The sequence below is a fragment of the Tupaia chinensis genome, unplaced genomic scaffold, assembly GCF_000334495.1.
Source record: "Tupaia chinensis unplaced genomic scaffold, TupChi_1.0 Scaffold143796_1, whole genome shotgun sequence".
NCBI classification, from domain to species: Eukaryota; Metazoa; Chordata; class Mammalia; order Scandentia; family Tupaiidae; genus Tupaia; species Tupaia belangeri.
Window position 1 is genome coordinate 3,016,372 of NW_006203646.1, and position 7,798 is coordinate 3,024,169.

At 38.2% G+C, this 7,798-nt stretch overlaps 1 protein-coding gene and 1 long non-coding RNA gene across 8 annotated transcripts in view; one reads left to right on the top strand and one right to left on the bottom strand.

Moving 5' to 3' along the window:
- Positions 1-7,798, top strand: part of EBF1 (EBF transcription factor 1) — a 464,386-nt gene that overhangs the window by 113,171 nt on the left and 343,417 nt on the right. The window lies entirely within an intron of this gene.
- Positions 1-7,798, bottom strand: part of LOC102501655 (uncharacterized) — a 27,313-nt gene that overhangs the window by 15,442 nt on the left and 4,073 nt on the right. For all 3 annotated transcript variants that reach the window (XR_336936.2, XR_336935.2, XR_336934.2), the window contains exon 2: positions 2,043-3,361. This is a non-coding gene — a long non-coding RNA (uncharacterized LOC102501655). The remainder of the gene's footprint in view (positions 1-2,042; positions 3,362-7,798) is intronic.

Here is a 7,798-nt window from a genome sequence, read left to right on the forward strand (position 1 = left end):
ATTTATTATTTTTTTTTGGGGGTTTTTTTTTTTTTTTTTTTTTTTTTTTTTTTTTTGCTATAGGGCATGTGTGCTCACCAGAAAGACAGAGAGAGACAGAGAGACAGACAGAAAGTGAGAAATCACCCCCCGGGGGAAATGGCCACGCCACAATCCCTTCTTCTCCATTCTCCTCTTGGGATCTTGGGCAGGAAAGAAACATAACACGCTATCCAAACTCAGTTAATAGATTGGAGAAATGCATGTTCAGAGTGCTTTAAAATCAGGTTACAAATACAATTTTCAATTTGCCGGGGAGAAAATAGGAAGGAAGAGCCCTTCGGAATACAGAAGAAACGCATTGTATGTACATTATCAGTGTTGGTTCATCATATTCCTTGTTGGCCCACAACTCAACACATCTAGAAGCAGCCAAAGGTGCACACTCTCCCTATCGGTGACATCCAGGAAAGGTCACACCCCCTGTGAACTACTGTGAGGTGGGTTCTTATAGTTAAAGTGGTGGTAGGTAGAATTTCATTTTCTAGCATCATAAAATTTTAAAGGCTAGTGATGTTATCTGTTAGGGTAATTTTTTTGAGATTTGATTGAGAAACATGCTGCTCTTGTGAGTTATTTCCTCCTTTGTGGGGTATTCTGGGTGAATGTCAAGGGTTGGCCCTGACAGATTCTGAAAAATATGTCTGTCTTAGTTTGCTGTGAAGGTGTGGGTATCCTCAGATTGTGGTCTTTGGGCCACTGTGATGTGTAGAGCCTGGAGTTTATAAGGGCACTTTTCTCTCTTTAAAATTCTCCGTTTCCCACATGGATTTTTTATTATTTTATGACATGCCAGAAGTGTTGCTGTGACTATTTAATTAGTATGGGCAGATATATTGCTGACTGACTACTTACTGGAAGAGTTTCCCAATATGTTGAATCTGGCTGCTGATTTTAAGCAGATTTGCCATTTTACCTCAAACTTCTCAGGACTCTTAACCTCACTATGAAAAAATTCAAGGTCTCATCCACTGATGGCATTGATATAATATGACAAACAGTGCATCTCTGGAGAATTCCAAAGCAGAATTCCCTACTGAGTCACTAGAAGGAAAATATGGAATTTATTAAATGACAAACTAAGCAGTTGCAAAATGAAATATGGAGATAACTACCTGTCCATTCAGTGACTTTATAGACATCAATGACTTGTTTATTTATCTATCTGTCTTTTTGGTTTGCCACTCTATAGCAAAATGAGAGTATACTGGAGAGACCCAAATTCCGGCCCCAGTTTTTTTTAGTCATAGCTGTTGAAACTTAAAGCAGTATTTCAGCCTTTCTGTACTTTCTTTTACTTCTCCGTAAAAGGAACATACTATTACCTGCTCTGGTGACTTAATGTAGTTAGAGTGAGGAGGAAATGAGACATCAAATGTGATATTACTTTGAAAATCATTTTAAGCCAAGTGGGATTGCTCTTTTCCCTGATAGAAACCCTTCCAACATTTCCAATGTAGTCAGAAGTCACGTGTCTTAGTGGCTCATAGATCTGGCTCTGGAGTCAGACAGGGCTGGGTGAGGATCTTGACTGTACCAGTTATTCAGATGTGACCTTAAAGAAGCCATTTGTGCAATTTAAGCCCTGCCTTCCTCATCTTTTATTTATTTTTATTTTGCTGTAGTGCACATGTGTTCGCTAAAGAGAGAGAGAGAGAGAGAGTCCCCCCACCGGGGGGTTGGGGGCTGGTCACACCACAATCCCTTCTCCTCCATTTTTCTCTTGGAATTTTGGGCACACACATGCACACACACACACCCAGCAATGAGTCCAGGACTCAAGCCATACAGTTAGCCATGTGGGATCCAGCTGCCTTAACCACCGTGTCATCAGCTGGCCCACCTTCCTCATCTTGAAAGTGGGAGCAATAATAGTTCGTACCTAACAGTTGGGAGCATGGATTGAATGAAATAACTGCATGAAGTTCTGGCATAGACCTGATGACATCTGCTTGGTGCTTAATGAATGTGCACTATGGTGAAGTTCGAGACCCTTTACTTACCTTGTTAAGAGTTAGGATAGCCAGAGAACAGAACCATACATCTGTGCTCCAAGAATGGATGATACTCAGGCAAGCTGTCTTTTCAGGGGAAATCATCTGAGATCTGCTGGTTAGTCCTCAATAATCACCTTCTCTTACAATCAGATCGCATGTTCAAGAGGTGGCAGAATGCCAGTTGTTCCTGCAGTTCTCAGTTTCCCATGCCTTCCAGTGGTATTCAAAATACTTCACAATTCAACTCAAGAAATTTAGCACATCTTCAGAATAAATTATTATTGTCATTAGCACATTACCACCCAAGAAAATCTGTATAGGAGCAGAATACCCAGAGAGATATGCTGCCTGTTCATCAGCCCGTGAGCACCATATGTAGGAGGATGTTTTTGTTTCGGTTGTTGCTTTTTGTACACCAAAGCTAAAAGCAAGACACACCCGATGGTGTTTGTTGATCTTGTGACAACGGAGTTAGCGAAGACCCAATTAAAGCAGTTTAAACAGACTGAAAGACAAGAGCGCCAGCACAGAGGAAAATCAGAGGCAGTCCCTCTTGATAAAAGGACCAATGGGGCCATGGTGTGTCCATTTTACCTTTCTTCAGCTGATATATGTAAATGCGTCTGGCAACGAAACATTCCGAACTTGCATCATGAGTAAAAAGAAATCGAAAAAAAAAATCTATTTTGATTATTTCCATTAAATTTCCTTTTGACGTGCACTGGTTTTAATCAGCTTTCCTACTCAGCTATAAATTAGTCCGCTACCCATCCATCCACTCCGCTGCTCTCCCTTCCTTGTGATTCTTATTACGTGTGCTTTAGCCCAGGACAGATTCTTTATACTTTATGGGTTTCCAAAGGTGATAATTTCCTACATTTTACATGACTATGTATACTAAAGGTGAAGCATTGCTTTAATGTACAGTTTTAGGTGCCTAAATCTCTTTATCCTTTTGAATAGCATTCTTTTCTCCTTTCCTATACATATAAAAAAAATTTCAGCCCTGAATTCAAACGAAAATTCTTCCATTAAAGGGTATGTTCATTATTTATTTTGAGATGAATGCCCTATGGATCTTTAAATCTAAGCCTGGAAAATAGAAAATAATTTACTGTGGCTTGAAAAGGGTGGAGATTTCTTTGTTTCTTTTTATATTTACTCAGGAAAAGCTGACAATCGTCCCACATTAATGAACTACACCATCAATCACTGTGTTGACAATGAGCGGAAAAGCGAGGTATATGTCAGGCTGACGGCATATTGCCTTTTTCAGTGAGGGCACGGCTGTTTATAGCACTTTCGTTGGCAAAATTCTTTTTGCTCTGAAACAAGAATAGAAATGAGAATTAGAAAGGCAGCCAGTGGAAAGAGCTTTATGTTTTCAAATTATGGAAAAAGTAATAGGGGAAAATTGAGAAATGATTATTTTTGTAGTTTGTGTGCCTGTCCCACAGGACTTAAAGAGTAAATGAAAGATGAGAAAAAGGGAGTTTCTTTTATTTCTCATCTACAGGGTTGATTATCTTTCTCTAAGATCACGACAAAAAGTTTCAAAGATTATGTACATCCACTGCATTTGAACCTGAGACCTTTACAAACATACACTGGAAATAATTGATTTTATGCTACTCTGAGCACCCACTGTGGGTTAAATACAGAAACCCAAATACACACACATGCACACACACACACACACACACACACACACAATGATAGAAATGACTTTGGTGGCTTCAAGAAATGACAGCATTTTCTCCCATCTTTGGCTCCCACTCTCCCTTAGCACCAGTTAGAAGAGAACTAAACCTTGGTGGAATCATTGGGTCAAACAACACTGGGGGGATTGCAACCCAGATACACAAGTTTGTGATCATAAAGCCCATGATGGGAAGCTGCCCTTTTCTTTCTTTTGAGAGGCATCTTATCCTCTCCTTCAGAATCTGAGTAGCTTTCACTATTTTCAAATTAATAAACTGAGAAAAATAAACAAACCAAAAAAGCCCTGATAAGGAGCTAACATCAACAGCTAGTAATTATTACGGGTTTGCTATACATTAAGGATTATGCAACTATTGCTTCTTGTATTCTCATAACCATCTTGTAAAATGAGGGAATGTTTTCACTCTACAGGTAAGGAAACTGAGGCTGGGGAGGGGCATCACAGAGTCAGTGAATAGCTGAGTCACAATTTATGGATCTCTTTTTGTTTAATTTTGAAAAAAGTTTTGCCATAGGGCGTGTGTGCTTGTGTGTGTGTGGGGGAGAGAGAGAGAGAGAGAGAGAGAGAGAGAAAGAAAACACCTCCTCAGAGGATGGCTACACCTTTATCCCCTCTTCTCTATTTTCCTCTTGGAATTTTGGGCATATGTCCTCACGTGCCCAGCATGTTTTTCTGGGTCTGAGACTTGAACGGCACAGTTGGCCTTATGATCTCTAGCCACCTTAACCACCACACCAGTAGCTGGCCCTATGGCTCTCTCTTAGTGACAGGTTCCAGTCTCTTCGGTGTTACCTCATTGCTTCTCAGATCTTTTGGTCTCAGGATCCCTTTATAATCTTAAATATTACTCTGACCAGCAGTTAGCATAATGGCTATGTCACTGGACTCCCATGTAATCGATCGTGGTTTGAGTCCTGGACCGGGTGGCTTAAACTCATGCCAGGCATGTGTGCGTGCGTACCCAAGATCCTGAGAGGAGAATGGAGGGGTGAGCGCATGCACCCTATAGCAAAAAAAACCTCTCCAAAAAAAAAAAAAAAAGGAATCTTAAACATTACTGAGGAACCAAGAGTGCCATTGTTTATATGGTTCATATTTATCCATATTTATTGTTACATATTAAAATGAGAAATTGAAACATGTTTCTTACTTATTTAAAAACAATAGTAAATCCATTACATGTTAACATAAAAAACACATGTTAAAATGTTAACTATTTCTTGAAACAAAAATATTTAATGAGTTGCATATTTTTACAATCTCTTTGATGTCTGACTTACTAAGAGATGAGATTCTCATATTTATTTCTACATTTTTTTGCTATATGTCATTTTTGTTCAAGTATATGAAGGAAATCTAGCTTCATAAGTATAGGTAATTAAAGTAGTATTTTTAATTTTTTTCTATAAAATTGTTAATATTCATCTTTGATACTACACCAAAACTCAAAAAGTGCTGGTTTCTTCAAAGTTAGTTACAGCTGGACTTCGACACCACAAAAATGAACTTCTTGTCCTTGTCATACTAAATTCACCAGTATCACTTTGAATGTATCTTTTGCCCATCATATCCTCATTTTGTAACATGATGCATTGGTCATTTAGAAAATGTTAGCTGATTGAGTTATTTTCTTTGGATTATGTGACATATTTCACTGCATGATGTAAAAAAATTATGTCCAGTAATATCACCATTGATCTCACTAGAAAAGTTATTAGAAAGTGATCAAGTTCACAGTGGTGGATACAAATTTGCCAAAATTTCAATTTTCACTTCAAAGTTTGAATTTTGTCTTTGGCCACACATATTATCATTTTTTAAAAAATGATGGTCTCATTTTACTCATTTTTGAGAAATGTTTATCAAATATCCAGGTCTGAATAATGGAAGTTTGTTGTATTTTCAAGTGAAAATAGTGGTGGTTTTTTGTTTTTTTTTTTTTTTTAGTCCTACCATTTCAGCTCTCAACTTAATCACACAAGTGCTTTTCTGGACACAACCATTGGACTTTGGCATGCAACAGAAAGCCTCAACTTGCATTTAGTATTTCAGAATGTAAAGGGGAAATAAGAAGGACAATATTTAATAAAATTTGATAGATAGCTATATTAAGTTCCTTTTTTTCTTTCAGATAGCTATATTAAGTTCCTTTTTTTCTTCCATGAGAGAGAGAGAGGCAAGTACTCTCAAAAGGATCTTACGACACTGTGATCCTCCACCCAGCCTTACAACCAAACAGCATCATAGGTGCTTGTCAGTAGGTCCAATGTGCTCAGATCGGCATGGGACGCAAACCTGGGATTCCCATGTGGCTCCATATCACATGACAGCACCCTACCACCTGCACCACTGTGGCTACTTAAAATTTAATATTTTTAACAAGTTTAGTAAAACTAGTCATTTTATTACTTAATCAAGAACGTTCTTAAGTGAAATGGTTTTTATGTGTTTGTGTGTGTGTTTACGTTAGTGCGAAATGGTAAAAAATATGGTGATCACAAAGTATGGTTTGGTGTTATTGCCTTGATTCTTACAAGGCAACGGGTGTTTTTCCCACCATTGCTTTTGCACCTTTAGTACAAATGTGAGCTCAGTAGTAGAAAAATTATTTTGCCCTAATGCACTTAAAAGAGACTCATAGACCTTCATGGCTCTGCAGGGCTGTATTTGAGGACGGCTGTTCTACACTTCACTGTGGAGAAACACTAGTGATATGTGGTGACAGATGTGCCAACAACTTCCTGTTGCAAAACAGCAGGAAAAGCAAATAGTAGGAAAGAAATGGGATGTTATTATGCCTTATAATAAAGTTTTAATGTATAATTTTATACATTTGTGTCTGTAATGGCAGATAGATGCACTTTTTTAAACGTTAGGTTTTACTTTCTCATTGAGTCTTTGTGCTTCATTTCAAATAAGAAAAAAAATCTACCATGGATGGGTGGGTAGCATAGTTTTGTAGCCATCAGCAACTGCTGAACTTCGTTTTCACTTTTACCATGTCAACATTGGAACATACCGGTTCTCTGTTTATAATCCTGAAGACCGGCTACTTGGAATATATTAAAAATATTTGTGTATAGTTACAGCATTTTAAGAGGCAAAAAACCACCAATTTCTCACGAATGCTTGGAAAGTTTTCTTTTCTCTAACTGAAAACATCTCCTGTTCCCTTTTAGCCAAGATAGAGGTTTGAAGACAGATCCTTTAGCTAGATGGAAGGCACTGTCTGAAAAATACCCTTCCCTCATTTCGAAGTGACTCCTCAAGAGTCCTGTCTTGACTGGAAATGAAGAAAATTTAGAAGTTTTATGGAAACTAATCATAAATCCTATATATATATATATTTTCAAATCCATGTCTCCATTGTTTGGGATGACCGTTGGTCCTATTTCCTGTTCTTGGGGCATCGCGCAGACTCAGGAATGGTCAGAGTCTCAGACTGCAGCACAGATGACTCTCGGAGTTGAGTCTCTGGGTACGAGCCATTGATATGGGTCTTTTATTCTGTCTCTTTTTTTGTGAGAATTTCTTTCTTTCAAAGAGAAAATGAAATACAGAAACTCTTGTGTGTGCTCGAGGTTCATTCACTGCAATCTGAGAAGTGTGGTATTTGGACTGAGCCTTTGAAGCTTCCATGACAGAGAAATGCTTAGGGTGTAGGCACTAAATTTTTCAGTTTGTGGATATTTTTCAGTTGTAGGTGAAAAGCATGTATAATACACTCTGTGATCTGGCACAGTTGAGGAACTGAAGTTCTGTTTAATCAGAAACTGTTTAAAAGTGTGGTAACTTACTAGTGAAAGCACCAGTGTTGGCTATAAGATAGCTTTAGGAGGTACACAGACATCTTGAATTTAATAGTTACATGCCTTCTTTAATAGTTGCCTTTAGTTTAGTGGATTGTTCGCTCTTTCTTTTTCTTTCTCTTTCTTTTTGCTAGGGGGCACATCCACTCACTGAAGGGAGACACACACACACACACACACACACACACACAGAGAGAGAGAGAGAGAGAGAGAGAGACAATGTGAGAAAA